The sequence below is a fragment of the Notamacropus eugenii genome, chromosome 4, assembly GCF_028372415.1.
Source record: "Notamacropus eugenii isolate mMacEug1 chromosome 4, mMacEug1.pri_v2, whole genome shotgun sequence".
NCBI classification, from domain to species: Eukaryota; Metazoa; Chordata; class Mammalia; order Diprotodontia; family Macropodidae; genus Notamacropus; species Notamacropus eugenii.
In genome coordinates this window covers 102,811,654-102,832,722 of record NC_092875.1, presented here as the reverse complement: position 1 = coordinate 102,832,722, position 21,069 = coordinate 102,811,654, and positions in this window count along the sequence as shown.

The following is a 21,069-nucleotide window of genomic DNA, read 5'->3' as shown; positions in this document are numbered from 1 at the left end:
ATAGCATACCTATGGTGGGATTTTAGCCATTAACAATGCAGTCAGAGACAGCATAGTGAAGTGAATAGATTGCCAGCTTTGGAATACTAACTGTGAGTCCACGGGCAAAGAACTGAACCTTTCAGTGCCCAAGACGATGCTCTAGACTATATGTTACAAATGAGGGGCTGATCTGTACCAGTCAATGGAATTTTCATACCTGAGGCTCCCTATACTGGTAAAATTATAGGACTGGAACCCTCACTCCCAATACGTGGAGAGAATAGGAAAAGTCTTTAAAGTTAATCCAAGCAGAACTCAAAAAAAACCCCAAAAACCATAAGCCCACAGTTTCAATCAGTTTGGAAAACCAGCTGCCTGTTAACCCATGGGAAGTCATTAAGCTAATAAAGGGCTACTATTGTATTAAGTGTGCCATATGACACATCTAATTGTGACCATATAGAAAGAGTAAGGCATGAGCAATGGACAGTCCACAGACCTTGTTGCTATCCACACCCTGACAAAATGTCACAAGGAATGACCCCATCACATTAGGTATTTATGGGAGGACAAAGAAAAGAGGATGGGATGGGCAATCCTGAATGGGTTGTGCATCTATATTGTTTTAGGAAGCAGTCATATCAATGACATCATGTATTCGTTGGAGGAGAAGACTATCCCATCATTTTGGCTTTTTTTTATTGGTCTCATCCTGGGTGGACTGGATTTCTTTAAGCTTCCACGTGTGTAGTCACTAAAATGACTAAGATCAGGGACAATGTATTGTATTTATTTTATAGGGAATACAAAATTCAGCAAAGTAAGTGCTCTATGAACATTACTTAATGTTTAAGCATCCTGAATTGGTTTGTCATTTTTTTTCTTAATATAACAATAGTAGAGGAGACACATCTTTCTCTAGTGAAACTGTGACACTTGTCCAGGTCAGTAATTCCCAATCTTTTCACCATGGTGATGGGCTATTATGGTGTATTTGATTTCATGACATTCCTCCCTTTACCTCCTGGGAGTTTTGTATGTCAAACACAATAGAACTGTCCTATAGCCCTTTTTGATACTAAAATACTTCTAGGATCTGTAATCTCATCAGTGTGGATACTGCTCTGACCAAAGCAGATCACATCCTCTCTATAATTTAATAGATGGCATTTGAAAATTGCCAAGGTGGTCAAAAAAATTCATCATCCTAGGGCCAATCTGCTGATAGGACTCTCTGAACTTAGCAAAGCTAGTCTTTACATAATAGAAATATAGTTTCCTTCCAGGCCTTTCCTTGAAGTGTTAGCAGCTTGATAAAGTCTGCCAAAACTTATTCTATGTTAATAGAATTCCCTCCAAGAGCCCAGGGAGACCTATATGCCACAATGAAGATTTGGAAAAAAAGACTTCCATGGAGAACAGAGCTCCCAGGGTATAAAAATTCAGAGGGTGACTTCAGCACTTGTAGTCTTTCATCAACATAGAGACAATTAACTCCATCACTTAGTAGGCAAAAATAACTAGTTAAAATGGGAAACTCCAGCAGTCTCATCTTCCTGGCAAGGTGCATCTTTGGTGGGCTTCTTTCTAGCCTATCCCCATCATTAGCTTCATAGAGTCCCAGAGTGTGCTTCCTCCTTTGGTGACTCTATTTCAGGTAAAATCCTCTACATCTTCCCCGTGTCTGTGCATGCATGTATGCACACGTGCATGTGAGCATGAGTAATTTGCCGCAGGTGCAAAAATTACTCTAGTTATTGAATCTGGTGGAGAATAAGATTATTTTCCATGAAAAAGAAAACAATAAGAGGTTGGAATCTTGGATCAGATTCTTGCTAGCTATATCAATCTAGATTGGTATTTCCCAAATATTTCAAAGTATTGATATTACTTTTGTGTGCTTGACTTGATAGCACCCTTTCCTTTTTTCCTCTTGGGAATGCTATATGTCAAAAACAATAGAACTGCCCCATAGCCCTACTTGAGCCTAAACTTCTCTGAGCCTGTTTTCTCATCTGTAAAATGGGAGTGATGATAATTCAAATTAGTGGGGAAAAGGAGAAATGTTAACCTCTTAGAATTACAGAAATTGCTGAGGAATATCTAAAAGTGCTATCCAAAGGTATACTGGTATAATTAATCTATTATCAGGTAATGGACCCCAAGGAAAAATGCAGATATAGGAAAAATTAAAATCTAGAATTTTTAAATGATGATGCATCTCTTTGACGCCTCTCCCCTCAAGAGATTGTTTTTCTTTTCAGATAATTTGCTGCAATGTGGAAACATTCTCCATAAGTAGCTCTGCTTGACTACAAGAACATCAAGACTCCTGCCTTCACCTCCATTCCCATCCTCCATCCCCATATTAAACTAATCACCTAAAATCTCATCATCATGGCTCAGGTTTGCATACTCTATACTTTCTCAACTCACCTTCAGTTGCCTCTTCCTTCTGATTGGAGGACTGAAAGATGGAACACTAAAGTCCTCCCAAAATCTTCTTTTATGGGGAGCTCATAATGTTCCTGATGTTTCCATTCTTCATCAGCAACTCTACTAGGCTTCGTCTTTATGGGATCATATGCCCCATCCCTGTGGTCAGATATTCCATGGTCCTTCCTTCCTTTTTAGCTTCCTTTTGTGTGTTTTCTCCTTCTATTAAAATGTAAAATATTTGAGGGCAGGTTCTCTCTCTCTCTCTCTCTCTCTCTCTCTCTCTCTCTCTCTCTTTCTCTTTCTGTCTCTCATATCTCCAGTGCTTAGCAGTATCTGGTGCATAGTAGGCACTTAATAAAGGTATATTGAACTGAATTCAATTGAAAAACATTGTAGAGTTTCATAAAACTAGGTCTGAGAATCATTAGTCTGAAGGCATCATGGGTTGACAGGTGGTAACACAGCATTAGGAGAGTTCCAGCCAAAGGGCAGGAGGCAAAGATAATAAGAGGAAGAGAGAAAAGAGGAAAAAAAAGAATCCAATGCACCATGAACATTTCCTGAGGAGTGACAGCAGCTTCCATCATTGTGGATCTCTTTATAGGAAGAGGAAAGGGGGAAACAATCATTTATTAATCGCCTACTATATGCTAAGCACTGTGCTAAGAGTTTTACACATATCATCTCCTTTGATCCTCATAAATAACCCTGGGAGGTAGGTACTAATTTTACAGCTGAAGAATCTGAGACAAATAGAGAAAAAGGTAATCAATCAACGTTTATTAATTTCCTTTTATATGCCAGGCACTGAACTCAGCACTGGGGATACAATATAAAGGCAAATAGTCCCTGCCCTCAAGGAGCTTACAATAATAACTATTAATAATAATAATAGCACCTACCTCCCAGGGTTGCTGTGAAGATCAAATATGATAATAATTATAACGTACCTGCCACTTAGGAAGCACTATATAAATATTAGCTATTTTTATTATTATACCTATTATTGATCCTGGTTCTAGCATTGATTGATTAGCTCTAACAGTTGGAATTCTCTCAATTCTCTCTCTTTAGGGGGTCTCCTAAATTGACAGCACATTGGTTTGTTTTTGTAATTATTAATTTCCCCAGCTAAAAACACCGACTGAATTCGAATGACTGCTTTGTCACAAACAACCTGCTGCTCAGTTAACACCTAACTGAAGGGAGGAGAACAGCCCTGATAGAGAAGGCATCAAAGTGTAGAGTAGGGGAAGGAAAAGCAGATGCACTGCAGTCCCTCTCTATTTTCCCAGAAGGTCAGCACCTTGGTCAGCTCACACAAAACCCAAGGAGAGGTCAGGTCACCACCACAGCTACTCCCTTTTCTGTGTGCTAGAGGTTTCTCTGGGGCAGTTGATCTCTCATTGCTGATCCAGCTATGTTTGAAGGCAGGGCTTTGTAAGCCTTTTTTATGCATGAATCCTTTGGAAGTGGGGTGAAGCCTACTGCTCCTGTCATTTGTTGACTACATTTGAGATTGAAGGGAATGCTAAATTTTCAGTTAAGAATTCGTGAAGATAAAGATGCCATTGTTTTTTCTTTAGCAAGTTCTAAACTTCTGATATCTGTCCATGAATTATTTGGAGGTCTGTAGTACTCTAAGGCAACAGATTGGTAGCCAAACTACATTCACTGCTGAAAATAGTTGGCTAATGTTTCCTCTAAACATCCCAGTCAAATAATGGTTCTTTACATTTCTGACGGCATTGTGGCATCTTGTGAAGTTGCCTTTCCCTTTCCTTGTCTGCTGCACTTTCCTAGTTACCATGCAAAGCTGTCTGACTTTAGAAAAGTCACTTCTAGTATCTGTGAAATTCTGAGGGCCTAGACCTCCCAGAATAATTTTCAGTGAAGGCAAACTAAGCCATCTTTTGCCTCAATTCTTGCCTAGTCATTAACCATTGAATTGGTGTTGTCTCAGACAAACTGAGACATGGTAAATGCCTTAACTTAAAAGGGCCAAGATTTCCCACTGCACCCTGTGCCATCACCAATAGTCCTGATCTATGTCTTACCACTGGACTCTGATGATTCTGGAAGAGAGAGTGAGGTGGATGACTTTGCACACCCCTGCCTCACTTAAATCCAATTCACGTACACGTTAAGGCATCACCCTCCTGATGTCATTGATCCTCTTTGAGAATGAAGGACAAATAACAACTGTAATCCAGTATCTGGGCCTCAGTTTTCTAATCTGTAGTATTGAAAAAAATGTTGTGTGACCTCACTACCTCACAGAGTTGTTGTGAGTTGTTGTCGTAAACCACTAAATGTTATAGAAATAGGAGTTATTTGAAGCAGGCAAACAGTCAGCAAGACAGACAATTTGCCTTTTCCAGAGAACCCTGAAAACACACCAGAGACCTTCAAGTGCCACAGGGCAAAGAAACTCATTGCTCAGTCACTCAGGTTCAAAGGTCCATTTATAGCAATAAAGAAGTCCTGTAAACAAAACGCAACTCTCATTATTGGTATACTCAGCTGGCCGTGATGATTGAATGATCCCTTAAGATGAATGCTCTTATTATGCCCGATTTGTGATTTTATAGCTGTAGAAAGATAGGGAGAAGGAAGTGAAATTGGTTTCCTCAACATTAGCGTGATGGGAAGAACACACACACACACACACACACACACACAAACACATCATCATCTTGTGTTGTTATTTTTTTTAAACTGCAGAATATGATGTGTAAAACAATAAAGTTTCCATCTGCAGGCAACAAGAAATGCACGAAAATAAATCGTGCCCCTGGGTTTCTCATTTCCAACCAAGTTTAACACACTCAGTACTACTTGGGTATAGTGAATTGCTAATGAGAGAAAAAACAGCAGCCAGAAAACAGACTGTTGCTCCAAACAAGTTCCTCTCACTATTGTCTAAAAAGCATTTTTTAAAGCTCACTTTATGCCTTTGACCGGGTCACTTGCTCTCCTTAGGCCTCGAATTCTTTGTCTAAAAATGATGCAGTTGGTTTAGGTGATCTAATCTCTATGGTCTCTTTCGGTTCCAAACCTAGGATTATGGCTATAGTCTTTCAGAATACCATGTTGCAAAGTGTTTTCTAGTTCTGATATTCCATGTTGCAAAATCCTTTCTAGCTCTATTTCTGATGCTTTGACATTCTATCTTCAGGACAACAAGGTCACAGAATCTCTACCTTGCAAGGGATATGTGAGGAATCTTTTTCTGAGTAGAATCTTCCTCTATGGCATCCTTGATGAATGATGACCAAGGTTTCACTGGAAGGCCTATTGTAATGGGGAACTCTGCTTCCTGAGACAATCCAGTATATTTTTACTTTGTTATTGTTTTTGGAGGACACTGGGGCTAAGTGACTTGTCCAAGGTCATGCAGCTCAGTATACTTTTAATAGCCATAATCAGAAGGGAAACTTTCACTGTCTTGAAGTCACAAAGGAAGAGGCCATTCAGTCCAACCCATACCTGAAAAACAATAACAACACAAAACAAAGAATCCCTTTTCCAACATAAACAAGTGGTCATCCAGCCTCTATTTAAAGCCCTCTGTGAGAGGAATCCACTCCCTCCTGAAGGAGCTCATTCCACTTCAGGACAGCTCTCATTGCTGAAAGGTGTTTCCTAAAGTCAAGTCTAAACTGGTCTTTCTGCTAGTCATTGCTAATTACTTCTAGAGCTCTGGCACCTGTGGATAAGCAGGACCATTCTAATTCCTTTTCTATATCCCAGCAGTTCCAATACTGAAAGGCAGCTATCACACCCCATCTAAAATCACACTTAGATTTTAAATCAATCAGTGAAGATTGATTAGGCACCTACTATGTGCCAGGCTTAGTGTTATGAGCTGGAAATACAAAGATAAAAATGAAAAAATGCTTGCCCTTAAGGAGCTGACATGTATAGATGGAAAAAAAGCATGAACACTTCCTCTCTCTCTCTCTCCTCTCTCTCTCTCTCTCTCCACACACACACACACACACACACACACACACACACACACACACACATGCACACAAACATGTTGTTTTTAATGAGTCTTTTCAGTTGTGGCCAACTCTTTGTGACTCCATTTAGAGTTTTCTTAGCAAAGATACTGGAGTGGTTTGCCATTTCCTTCTCCAGATCATTTTACAGATGAGGAAACTGAGGCAAAAAGGGTGAAGTAACTTGCTCAAGGTCACCTAGCCAGTAAGAGTCTGAGGCTGGATTTGAACTCAGGTCCTCCTCACTCTAGGCTTGATTAAATAGGAACTTCCTTGTCAGCATTCTTCTTACTCCTTATAAATTGCTGTATGTTAAGGTACAGGAGTTAACTCCTTAGTACCACAGACCAGGAAATAATTCACTCAGGCCATAGATGAAAGTGCTGAGGTTTGCAAACTACCAGATGTCAAAGAGTTAAGGGTGATAAGAACTTGTGCTTTATTACTGTTGTCTGCTATGTTCAATATCATAAGGTATGAAATATGGAGCATCTCATTAAGCCTATTTCATAGTAATGAAATATTCATGAAGTATAAATTTCCCTTCCAACATAACTTTAATTTTTCTTTATTCATCTATGAAAAGGGCTAGTAAAAAATCTCTCAGAATCTTGCCAGCCCAGCTGGCAGGTCCAGCTCTTTGGGGGTTTTGTTTCTGTTTCTTTCAATACTTCACATGGGTGTAACCATTCCTGTACAACGATCATTTTCAAATTTTGCCAGCTCATAGAAATTTAATTGTACCCTTCTTCCTCCACCCCCATACATAGAGATAGCACCAGTGATTGAAAGATTGACAAATAACTGTTCATTTTACTGATTAATTTTAGCTTCTGGATAGTATTAAATGAGGACCTGTTGAAAAGATCTGGGCTTGGGGTCTGGATCTACCCTTGACTAGCTGTGTAACATGTGGAAAATTATTTCTTGTCTATTTGCCTTAGTTTCCCTATATGTCAAATGGGAGGTGGGGACAGACTTAATGACAGACTTGATGATCCAATTTAGCTTTAGAAATTATAATCCTTGCCACAGTGAGGGCCCATTTGAGATTACACTACATACATTTGTAGTGGACTCAATAAGCATGATTTCAGGATTTTTTTTTGAAAAAGCAAAGACAATTTTGGACTGTGGGGAATTGGGAAGAGTTCATGAAAGAGGTCAATTTTGGTCCAGCCACAAAAGGGGGAATATTATGTGTCTGAGAGACAAAAATAAAAAAGAGATAAAGACCTGTGTTTTGAAGGTTAGTTTAAATGTCAAACTGAGGGCAACAAAGGACAAACACAATCCTGTGAATAGACATAACTGGCTGAATGGAAACCCAGCTAGCTGAGTAACTCAGCTCCTCCTCTCCTGCCTGCCTCCCTCCCTCTCCCTTTCCTTCTCCTCTGCAAAGGAAGGCAAATTTGGATGGCCAAAAGATGCCAAGTTGACTCGAGTTTTACTGGGTAGTTCCCTTCCCTTTCTTTCCCTTCCCTTCCCTTCCCTTCCCTTCCCTCCCTTTCCCTTCCCTCCCCTTCCCTTCCCTTCCCTTTTCCTTAACCTTAAACCTATTGCACTCTCAAGCTGGGAGGCCGATGGGCCCCTGCCTAAGGGCTCCTCTGGACCCTCCTAGCTTCAGAGTGATTATCAGTAGTAACTGTTGCTGTTTCTCTCCCAGCCCGATCTCATTCTTTTTCTTGGCCTCATTAAAGGGGCCATGCCCTGGTTACTTCTTAAACAAGCCTGTTCAGTGAATGGGCGTTGCCTCACCCTAAGTGAGTACTTACAAAGACCTTGGCCTAAAGGGCCCAAGGTCTCCCGGTGTATCCTGGGTCATCTCCAGGCATTTTGATGAATATCTGGTCACTAGATTCAGATGGTTCTGGAGTGAGGCTGGTGACCTGCACAGCCCTCCCTCATTCAAAATAAAGTTAAGTGAAAGTCATGTCATCATTTCTCTGATGGCATGGTCTTCTTCAGCAACAAAGGACGAACACAAAAGAGACTACAATCACTAAAATGTGACTCCTAGAAGGAAACAGTTTCGATCTGTATAGAGCAGAATATGCAGGAACCATTGCTTTGCTAGTTTTGACTGCTGTTCTATGAATGCAGCCTGGGGCTGCATTAGCTTTTGTGGCTTTCACATTACACTGCTCACTCACTTTAAGCTTGTGGTCTACTGAGAGTACCCCAGATCGTGATCAAATGAACTGCTATCTAGCCATATCTCTCCTCTAAGTGTACATATATAGTGTAGCTTTGATAAATTGTAGACATTATGCAGTTTCATAAAAATGCAATTTTTTTTTCAGTTCAGACATGGTACATTATACACATTTATTCCTCTTACATTTCATTTTGTTTTTCTCATTTCATTATTTTGTCCTATAAAGACTGGTTCGGATGCCACTTCTGTTGTTTTCCAGTATGCTAGCTATATATTCAAGCTTTTGGGTCAACCATACGCTTGACAAGTATCCAGTTGCATCCCATGAATGCCTTCATCCAACCCATTGCTAAAAATATTGAACAGCAGAGAACCAAAGAACCAAATCTAGTGTGCTTGGTTAGAGTCCTCCCCCTATCACCACTTACTAGTTCTTGTTCACCCTCTTTCAAAGTCTTTCATGAAATCTACATGGACTATATCTGTGACAACTGTGCTCATTTATCTAGCTACTCTTTGCCTGGATTATCATTATTTTTAAAGTCTGATAGCATTCTGTACCTAAATTTGTTTGGTAATATTCATTGAAGGTATCTTCATGCCTAACATTCTACTTCCTTTGCTCTAATAAGATGTCCTTTCCAGATCTCATAGTCCATGTTTTAATGTCCCTTCCACTGTAGGTAAGGTGACATGACTGGACCTTTGTTCCAGGATACTGAAATTTAGATTGGAGAGATTTCTTCCTAGGTAGTCATTGAGTCCTTTCCATCTGTCCCTTGGAGTCCTCCCCAGTACCACAGACCATCCATTAATTCCAGTCATGTCTCCTGCTTGTTACAACTTCCCCTCCTGCTTCTTCTCAGAGAATTAAGGGTCAAAGGGTCATCCTGCAAGGTTTCAGCCTGAACCACCTGTTAGAGAACTTAACCATGAATGGCTTACACAGAAACCATTCATGATCAATGAGGGGTAAAGGCCTGACCTGAGCGCATCCCTATTAGTGAAACACTGAGACTTTCCTGTGCTTCAGGTGAACTCTGTTGAATCTTTAGAAGTTACCTTGTCCCTAAAGTCTCACCTTCTTGCGTCTTTAAATTTCTTCACCAGTAGCCTCTGAAACTCTGATGGGAGGGCAGAGCCGTAAACTCCTAGTTTTAAGGAGGGAAACAGAACTGACGTCTCAGACACCTCCTCATTTCCCTACCACCTGCACTTATTTTGAGCCTTTTTTTTTTTATTTCTCCACCATGCCCTGGCACAGGTACATTCCTTCCCCCACATTCCTCTTTTCAGCTTTCTTTTGTGTGTGTGTTGTCATCTTCCATTAAATTATGAGTTCCTTGAGGGCAGACTTTCTTTGTTTATGTTTGTATCTCCAGGGCTTAGCATAGCACCTGGCATAGAGTACATAATAAGTGTTTATTAATATATATATTGACAATGCTAACATCTTATGTTCTAAGGTTCTTCATAGCTCAAAAACAAGTTTCTGGTCTTGTTTTGAATTCTAGGATTCCCTTCCTCTTTTTCTTTGGGGAGGATGTAACACAATAAGACATGATCTTGAATTTATAGAACTGGAAATTCTGGCTCTAATTTTCCTGATGTTTGTCCTGGAATGAAGAATTAGACAAAGGCAATGTTGTGAATTATAAGAAGTGATTTTAGGGATGAGGAATACTTCATTATACTCCTTCCTTTGATTTTTAAAGGAAATTATATTGATCATTCAGCAGCCAGGATTCTTTTTCTTAAGCATTTTTATACTTCTAAGTCTCTTAATATACAACAAAACCCAGTGGAAAACATAATGTATCTAGAGGCATTGAACGTGGGCCAGAAGCAGACCTCTTCCGATTATTATCCCTTTGTCCTTGGGAGAATCACCTCCCTGCCCAGCCTCTTATGTTCCTAATGTGTCGATAACAAGGCTGGACTAGTTGATCTTTAAGATTTCATCTTCTGTCTTTAAACACTGATCCAAAGATCAGTCATCATGTCCTTTGTGTCAAAGTTTTCTACAGAAGACTGGTTTGCCTGTTTTGTAAGGCTACAGAGTTTAAAAAAAAAACAAACAACAAAACCCAAAACAACCCAAACAAAAGAGCATCACAATTCACAAATCTGTGGTAAAGGTCAAGAAAAGAAACATTTTGTTATTACGAACCTCAGCAAGGAGAGGTTGGTTAGCTCTCAGGGAAATCTCTGCAAACCTGATGAGCTCTCCCTACAAGCCATTTTCTAACAAGTGCGTGTATGTGTGTATGTATGTATACATACACATGTTTATGTACAGACAAGACATTTTTCAACACACATATGTATGTAAATGCTTATTGACTGACTGACAATAATGCAGCATATTAAAGGTTACTTAAAGAGCCACAAGGATCTGGGTTCGGAATCCTGTTTGTATGTGAACCCAGGCAAATAATTTAACCCCTGGCATTTCAGGACAATCCCTCATACTTATCTACTGTCAGAAATAGTTGTAGATATGGCAGGAGATGTAATTGACATAACTGGAAGGAGATTTTCCTATGGAAGAAATCACAGTTTCCTAGAACTAGGATTCTTTCAAGACTCATTACAAAACTACTAGTACCTTCTCATCTGAGCTTACCTGGCGTCTTGTGATATGTGCAGATACCTATATATGCACATACCTTGTATGTGTCTTGCATATATCTATATATGTGTGTGTTATCTACCCTATTAAAGCATAAGCTCCTTGAGGGGCGGGAACTGTTCATTGTATCTAGCATCCAGCATAGTGCCTGTCACATAGTACATGCTGAATAAATGCTTGCTGGCTGGGTAATTTTGTGATTGTGTTTGTAAGAGGAGGAAAAAAGAGAGAGGGAGAGAGAGAGAAAGATAGAGAAAGAGAGAGAGAGAAAGAGAGAGAAAGAGAGAGAGAGAGAGAGAGAGAGAGAGAGAGAGAGGGAGGGAGAGAAAGAGGGAGGGAAAAGAGGTGAGAGAAAGAGAGAGGAAGAGATGTATAGAAGGAGAGTGAAAAAGAGAGAGGGAAATTGAAAAAGGGAGTGAGAGAGAGGGAGAAAGAGAGAAAAATGATTGAGGACTGAGATGCAGTTATCTTTGAGTCAAGAGAGTTGCTTACTAAAATTGGAGGAAAGGGGTTTAATAAATCGTTACCAGTGAAATATAGGTTAGTTCCAGAAGGACTCCCTGTCACTGAAGGTTATTGAACACTGGAAAAAGTTACTGAGTAGGTTATGTCATTCCTCCCCCAGAGAGCTTGAGAATAAGGAAGAAATCACCAATGTGGGACAAAGTGTAGCTTAGAGGTAGAGCCTAGGCCTAGTGATGCATGTGAATTTGCTTCCAGTTCCAGGAGGACATAGAATCCTAATAAGAACAACTTACATTTGTACAATGCTTTATGGTTGTTACAGAGATCCTGCTAAAAGTTTTCTCATTGGAGCTTCATAACCACCTTGTAATATGCAAATATTGTTATCCTCATTTTGCATACAAGGAAACTAAAGTTAAGGGAAATGATTTTCCCAAGGTCCCACAATTATTTAGCAATGAACCTTGGTCTTTTGGTTCCAAAAGAGTAAATTGCAAACTGCCCTTTCCTCTGTGTGCTATTCATCGAGTCTTCTCTTAAAACCATAGTGAATCTACTACCCAGGTCTTTTCACATTGGGTGGGTGCTCGTGCAGCAGGAAGGCTGCCCTCTGGTATCGCTCACATTTTTTTAAACATCACAAGTCTCCTTATTTCCAATGACATATTTCTAGACTGTGACCTCCTGTGCCATTTCTTATATACCAACTGAGTCATTGTTTCCTAATTCTCTGCAGTCTGATTAAGTTCCCTATTGTTCAATCCATTATCTTTTGAGTTTTCTAAAGAATTTGTTCTTTGAAGATTATGGTTCTTGAGAGGTAGGTAGGTGCTGTAATGGCTGGGCTGAAGATCCAAGTTTGAGTCCTATCTCCCTCACTTTGATGTGCAACCCTTTTCAATTAAACTCTCTCAAGTTCAATTCTCTCATCTATAAAATGGTGATAATAGAACCGCTCATCTTATACAGTTGTCATAAGGATCAAATGAAATGTGATATACATTTATCTATCCATCTATCTCTATCTATTATCCATCCATCCATCTATCTATCATCTATCTATCTATCTATCTAATCTACCTATCATCTATTTATATGTCTTCTATGTGCCATATAATGTTAGCTATTATTATTCCATTAGAATTTTGGTTTGGCAAAAATGTGTGAGTGCATGTGTGTTTGTGTGTGTGTGTGAGAGAGAGAAAACCTAATAACTGAAAGTTTTAGATAATTTCTCTAATATCACCTAATCAGTTCTCTTCTTTCTAATCAATTCTAGTCCTGATTCATTGTCCTTCTGAAATGCCTTTCCAAGATAAAGGTAGTGATGGACTAACAAAATATATTACCCAAATAATTGTATGCCATTGCCCGGACAATAGACATCTTTATTTGTTTGGTTTTCTTTTATAAATTGTGAACTTTCCTTAATTGTAATATTTCCTTTACTTGCGGATTTCACTGAGGCTATAATATAGTCTAGGGCTCTTCACAACCAGTATAGTATTAGCCAAAACACAAAATATCTCTATTTCTCCTCATCCAAAAGGGAGTTATGCTTTCATTTAGACTCGGCACAGGATGTGACAGTAGTGAACACCTTTGACAAATACATCTCTCTGTTTATGCCACATATCACCCTGATAATCAGAGAAGCTTTGAATAAAGTTATCATTGTATTTGCAACTATCAAGAAATGTTGTCTGATTCTGACAAGATCATTTTTAAAGGAATATTTTGCTGTGCAGAGTCAAATGATTCTTAAAAACTAATCAACAAATAATAAATCAAGTGGTATTCTTCATTTCCTACGAAGTAGTTGTAAAACTGAAAATAACTACTGTTATGGAAAATACTTCTGTAATACATCTGTCCCGGAAAATACTTCTGTAATACATCTGTCCAGATGGATGATCTCTTGCACACGGATAGCTGATTCAGAAATGACCCCACATTAATAATGAGTTATTTTCTGCCTGTCTAAGGTCTGGTGTGTGTGTGTGTGTGTGTGTGTGTGTGTGTGTGTGTGTGTGTGTGTGTGTGTGTGTGTGTGTGGTGTTTGGTGATCATCTTAGTGTCTTCTGACCCTCTTCTTGAAGAAATATGCATGATTTACCATGGTTGCCTTTTCTGGATAGTCTTTAAGCTTTTGATCTATTTCCTTTTAAAATTCTTGAACCATGTTTTTCATCATTATCATCATCGCTATTAATATTAGCACCCTACCCTCTTATATTTGTATTGGAGTCTCTGAATAACAAGACATTCTTTGACTCGGTGTGAAGGATCTGGCCTCATTCTCTGCATGATTTTCCTCCACCTTTATGCTTTATAATCAATGTTGATCCACAATTTGCAGCTATCTTCAAGCTGATCTTCTTGCTCTATTTATCATGATTACTGTAAGAAATCATGAGTAAACATTCCATGACATCACTTCTTGTTGATTTGGGGTACATGATGAAACCAATCTGACCAACTCCTCTAGTAACCTTTTCAAAGGGATCCTTTTACTCCACCTACCATCTAGTGCCAATTTCCTTATGCCTTCTATTTTCATTAAATGGAGAATGCTAATAACAGTAAGGGTGAGCTTCCTCCCAAATGACTGCAAATTGGACAAGGATCTCCCATTGAGAAGACTAACAAGTTTAATTAAGGTTTTTGGCCAGTTTGAAATCTATGTGAGTCTTCCTATCTTCTTTGCCTTTTCTACCGTAGATTTAGCACCTAGTGGTGCCATGGTGATCATTTAATCTGAATATTCCATTTTACAAATGAGGAAACAAACCTGGAGAAGTGAATTGACTCACCCAAGGTTACCCTCAAATTAAATAGTAAAGTTAGAGTTTTAGTGAAAGTTCATCCTCTGTATCTAGATCTAAGACTCTTTCTACCACCCCACATTTCAAGTTCACCACTGCCAACACTTAATATGATAGGGGCAATACAGGGATGAAGGCCATAATGTATCAGTGGATGAATAGCAACAATACTCAAGATTATGATCATCATAATAATAACTCATGCAATAGAAAGTCAACATTGGGTGGCACTTGGTAAGAATCATAGAATTCTGGATTTAGATTTAGAATTGTAAGGGACCTCAAAGGCTACCCAGTCCAATTTTGTGGATAAGAAACTGAGACAGATAGGTTAAGTGATTTTCCCAAGGTTACACAGGTAGTAAATATTAGAAATGCAATTTGAATAAGAGCTAGTAGATTTTACTTCTTTTACAGATATATTATCTTGGGGAGGGGGGTGGGAGTGTAAATTTTCTCTTCCCCTCTCATCTTTCAAATATATTCAAATATATCTATATCTATCTATCATCTTTCCTCTGGCACAAAATATGAAAAGGACAAGAGATCAACCTCTAATGCATAGGCATAGAGGTAAATCCTCTCTGGAGGATTTTGGAAGGATATGTACACGAGTCATATAATGTGAAAAGACATTAATGGGTTGGGGTATAGGTTGTTTATGTCAAGAGGGTTAATAGAGGGAAAATATTTTATTTCTGGTCATTGTCCCTCCACTCCTCCCTCTCCCCACCCTAGGAGAAATCACAGGAAAGAGTACATCTTTCTTGTGTAGTTTTAACATTTTTTCATGTTTTGTGCCTAGCTGAAGGCCTAAGACAATTTTCATCTTTTCTGGAAAGGATGGTCCTGGGATTTTAGCCTCAAAAAGGGTAGTAATTCATTTTTTTATTACGAAGACAGCTGCCTCATGCCTTGGGGGAGAGTTTGTGGTTAGACCATGACCTCACTTGTGACTGATCAACCTGACAAACCTAAATGAAGAATCTCTAGACTTTCAGAAGGGCTCTTCCGTTCCAATTAATGTGGGGTATGATTTTTCTCAGACTGATCCCTACATCCTGAATGATGTTATTCTGTCTTTGTCCAGTGGAATCTTCCCTACCCTTTGAAGCCCAAGTCAGATACACAGTGGCCACGTGGAATGGTGGAGAGCATGGTAGAACTGAAATAAAGAACACTTGACTTCAAATCCCGCCTCACATACTTATATGCATACATGCTTTACCTGATCTCTCTTGGTCTTAGTTTCATTTGTAAAATGAGGCAGTTGAACTTCACATTCTCTCAGGTCCTTTCCAATTTTAAGTCTCTGATCATACATATAATGGAATTACTGAACCTCCCTGTTGGGCATCAGTGACCATTTAGAAGATCTCTTACCTAAACATCAGTTTGCTATATAAAATAAATTCCTTGAGAGAAGAGACTATTTTCCCTTCTGTCTTTGTGTTCTTAGCACTAAGCACAATGCCTTTCACATAACATGTATTAATAATGTCTGCCAAAGAACTGAATTGAAGAGATAATCCAGTGGTTGCATGAAGGCCTCTAGTATGAGAGAGTTCACTTGTCACCTTCTGAAGTGGGGCATTCTCCTTTTGGATACCTCTCGCTGTGAGGAAGCTCTTCCCTTACTCTCAGAAACTTTCCCTCATGATCTTAATTCTTCCCTCTAAGACCAAGAAGAACATGTCGGGTTGACCCTTCAAATACTTATTAGACAGCTATCATGCCCTCACTAAATATATTTTTTTAGGGTAATGGCTCTTTTTAGGTTTCTCTATAGCATGATGTCAAAGTCCTGTTTACTCTCTTCTGTATGCTCTCTAGCCCATCAAAGTCCTTCTCAAAATGTGACAAATAGAACTGGGGATAATGTGGTCTGACCAGTGTATAGGATAGCAGGACAGTAATTCCCTCTTTCAGGACTCTATGCTTCTCTTAAAATAGCTAAGATCTCTTTAAATTCTGGCTGACAAGTTGCATTGTTGACTCATATTGAGCTTTTGGGCCACTAAAACACCTAGATCTTTTCTAGATAGACTGCTATATATCCCTTTCCCACCAGCATATTTATGAAGTTGATTTTTGAACATAAATGTGAGACATTTGTCATTTAATTACATCTTAAGCCTTTTAATATTTTCCCGCTGTCATCCAATATTTCAGTGACCTAGCTTTGTGTCATCTACAAGTTTGATAACTATGTAGTCTTTATTTTTGTTCAATTCAATGATAAAAATGCTAAGGAGTGCCTGACCCAGAGCTCATCATATGAGCATTAAAGAATACTTTTTGGGGGAGAGAAGTGGAGTGTTGACCATCAACAAGTTAGAAATCCATCTAACTATACTTTCACCTACCTTGTGTCTCTCCATCTTATTCATAAGAATTGAATGAGTGTCTATATCAAATGCTTTACTAAAAACATGTCACTCTATCCCTGGCATTCCCTTGAACTAGTAATCTTCTAAACCTGTCAGAAAAGAAAATGAGATTAGTCTGGCATGGTCTATTCTTAATGAACCCACAGAGACTCTTGGTGATCACAGATTCCTTTTCTTGATATTTTTTAACCATCTTACTTAAAAACACAAAAGTCACACTCACCGTCTAAAGTTTTCTGTGTCTACATCCTTTCTTTTTTTGAACATTCAGGTACCTTCTCTTTTCCATTCCTTCAACACCTCTTATCTGTGATATCATCCTTCATAGATGACTGACAATGGTTCAGCATTCAAAATCTCTAGTTGTTTTTGTTGCTGTTGCTTGTTTGTTTTCTGTGATATAGTTCTTCTGGACTTGTTGATTTTAATTCATCTAGAACAGCCAAGCATTCATTTACTATTACCTGAGTTTACTTGAGTATCCACTGTCTATTGATCATTTTGCCCCATTCTTTTTGGACTGAAGAATGATCTCCCTGATAGAGAAAACAAAAGAAAATTAAGAGCCGAATTGTTTAGCATCCTGTCCTTCATGTGGAACCATTGTCCTATTCTATCCCCATTTGTTTCTCTTATTTTCCATTATATAGCTTTAAAAAAAAAAAAAACCTTCTTATTGCATTTAGTATTCTTTACCAATCTTGACTCATTCTGAGAGTTAATTACAGGACTACGCCACACTTTCAAATTTTCCTTCAATTATATGCCCTTCCTTCTAACATTTGTATTGCCTTAAAGGTTGGTAAATTCCCTGTGAATCTCACTGGCCTTTCATGCAACTCCCCTATTTCTTCTTCACAGGAATGATTTCCTTTGCATCCTCAAAACTTAATTCTTTTGGGCTTTTCATCTGTCCTAGCCTAACTTTCTTTGTATAATATTGGCCCATGGAGTCCTACGCATCTTTTTTCTATCTTCCTATATTTTTCTATTATAAGCTTAAAGATGTATTTATAATTTTCCTCCATTTTTTCCATCATTTCAACTCTAGAAAACATGGAACCTCCATGTTGGTGAAAATCAACCAGATTCAGAATAGAATTTTTCCTTCTTTGGTTTCTCCATCCTTTGAAGATTATAGCTTTATTGTTAAGTGAAATCAACAAAGTATTAGCTACTCTGTTTTGATCACAGAGAGCAAGAGTTCCAGCAGATATTTGATTAAATGAAGTCCCATCATCACTCTATATAGTTCTTCCATGCTAGCCTTGTGATCTACTTAATGAAACTTTTATTTTCTCTTTCTGTCCTGATTGCCTTTTTTGCCTCCATTGAGCTTTACTCAAATATTACACATCATCCTCCCTTCGTCTGGTTCCTAGACTTTCTTACTTGAGTTTATGTTTTTGATATACCTTATGCCCATCCACCACTCCTACTTAACCTCCTTTGATCCTTATTAAAAATATCTTTCCAGGACCAAATTTCAAACATGGTGGTCATTTCATCAAGTCTCAGTAAAATTTATGAATTCCTATTATCTCTTATTCATGATTCAAGTATTTCTATATAGTTATCTGAAGTAATGGGGTTTATTTGTTGAATTCATTTTTTGGTGTGTTTCTTATACCTTACTTTCACAGGTTTTCTCTATTACTTTTCTTTTTGCTTCGTTGTTGGGATTGGAAGCTCAATTCCGTGTGGACAGTCTCGGGCGGGTAAAGGTGGGAGCTTCTAAATCTTAGAGCTCTCACGAGACCCCCCCAGGAAACGGCTGGGAATCGAGGTGAACTGAGCTATCTCGAGTAATTCCGCCTCTTCCCGTGAGAAACGTGATGGGAGAGAGATCTCCCCGCCCTCGAGATGGTCCCGGATCTGGGCACACTATCGTTATCTAACAGCACGGTATTCAGATGCAAACTGTGCGGCTGAAGGTTAAGTAGGATTGAGGAAGCCTGAAAGCTCTCTTAGCATGTGAGGAGCCAAGAGGACAGTAGGCTCCGCTTCTCTTCTTTCCTCTCTCCCCCCCCCTCTCTCCCCACTTGTACTTCTACTTCCAATCCCTTAAGATCTTAGCCTCCTTAGGAAATCTCCCCTTCTTCCTCCTAAGGAAGACCCCCCTGCACTTGTAACCGAGACCCTGAAATAAAGCTCAACCCTTGTTCGACTCTGGAACGTCCTTTCTCTCATATGAGCATCCGGTTTTGGCCAACCGAAGACCTCGGAGGTGAGGTAAGAAGACTCGGGTAGCCCACACAGGCCTCTAGGCCTGGCAGTTGGCACCCCAACAGAGGACTGGGAGCGCAGATAATCCTGGGTGCTTTGGGAACACCCGGAAGGGGCTGTGAAAGAAGCGAGTCCCGAATCCTAGATTCGGAAGGAGAGAAAGAGTGAGAGAAGCTTCCCACACCCATGGGAAAAGGGCAGAGATGGGGAATCTATTGCCAGTAATAAAGCCAGAGGAACAGGAGGTCTGGGCTGAGAAACTTCACAGGGAATGCAGGAAGGCGGGGGTCACAATAGAGTTAGATGACCTCCGAGAATTTTGTAAAAGGATTTGGAAAGTTTCTCCTTGGCTCAAGCAGGCAGGAATATCAAGAGAAAAATGGGGAGCGGTCGGAGAGCAAATGACTGCTTATGAGCAACAATACCCTGGGGAGCTGGAGGATTTAGATTTCCTGATATTCGGTGTAATTAAGAGCCTGCTGGAAGGGCCGGAGAGGCCAGGGCGGGATTGGAATGAGAGTGGAAGCGGAGAGAGGGGAGGGGAGAACACGGGAGGGACGGAGAGTCCAGGCAAGCAGAAAGTTAAGCGGAAAGTTAAGGAGCGTAAAGAAAAAATAGGTTCGGAGCTCCCTCTAGCGGATAGGACCTGCCTTAGCGGTCGCTCAGGACCCCGGCCCTGGAAGCTTAAAGAAAGCCAGAGACCAGTGTGGGGAATAGGAGGGTGCCAAAATACCTTAGAGACAATGCACCCAGTAAAGTGGGAGGCAGAGGATCGCCAAGGGACCGTATGGCCGTTGGTGATTCCAGGACTTAGTTTTAACATCTGGGGCAGAGACATTATGAGCCGCCTCGGGATGAGGTTATCAAATTTTTAGTAAGGGCCATTGCTGTTGCTCTGGAGTCCCCACCCTTGAATTAGAAGTCAGACACCCCGATTTGGGTGGAGCAATGGCCCCTGACTCCAGAAAAACTCCAGGCACTACAAATACTGGTCAAGGAGCAATTAGCACCCTGGAATGCTCCTGTGTTTGTTATAAAGAAAAAATCCGTAAAGTTCAGGTTCCTTACAGATGTTAATCAAGCATTTGTAAGTATCTGGCAGCAGCTATACCAAAATAAACAGCCACTATGCATTCTTATCAATTTTACCTTAAAGGCGATTCTCGCTAAACAAAGAAGGGGAAAAGGTCGCCTAACACAATCAGAGCTTGATACAGCTGTGTATACACACAATTTTTTGCATATCTCAAGAAACTCACATACTACTCCAGCTATGAGACATTTTGTGACTTTTCCAAGACAACCCTGCAAGGAAAGTAATACCCAGGCTGGATATAAAGACACATGGGCCATGGTAAAGGATATGGCCTCAGGGAAATGGAAAGGTCCGTATAAGATACTAATATGGGGTCCAGGGTATGTTTGTGTCTCCACAGGAAAAGGTCATGCGTGGATTCCCATTAGAAGGATCCGTAGGTGGGAACCGATGTCGGAGACGGCGGAGACGCAGGAGGCGGAGACCCCGGAGAGCCCGGAGACCCCGGAGAAGGATCATACACCACCTGAGCCTGCTGCTGACAGCTTTAACCTTGCTGCCCAGAGAGGAGGCAGCACTCATCACAACCGCAGACACTGCTGCTGACAGCTTCCCATCTAGGCATCTCTTTCCACCGGCTGAAGGAGGACTTTGATATCACAAACCCAGGACATTGTGGGGGGAAGGGGTGACCAACTTTTCACTTGAATCTTCTCTTAGAATATGCTTTGGAATTAGTGATTGCCCTTTCTCTTGCTGTAACTCAGCCATTTAGTTTCATCTTTGTTTTGTCTGATGCCTCCCTTTGTCAGTTGTGCTAGCTGCAGATTCCTGTGTGAATGAAGACTTGTTGTAGGGTACTCATATGCTAAAGGCCTTCCTAATCCACTCAGCCTCCAGCCACTGTTT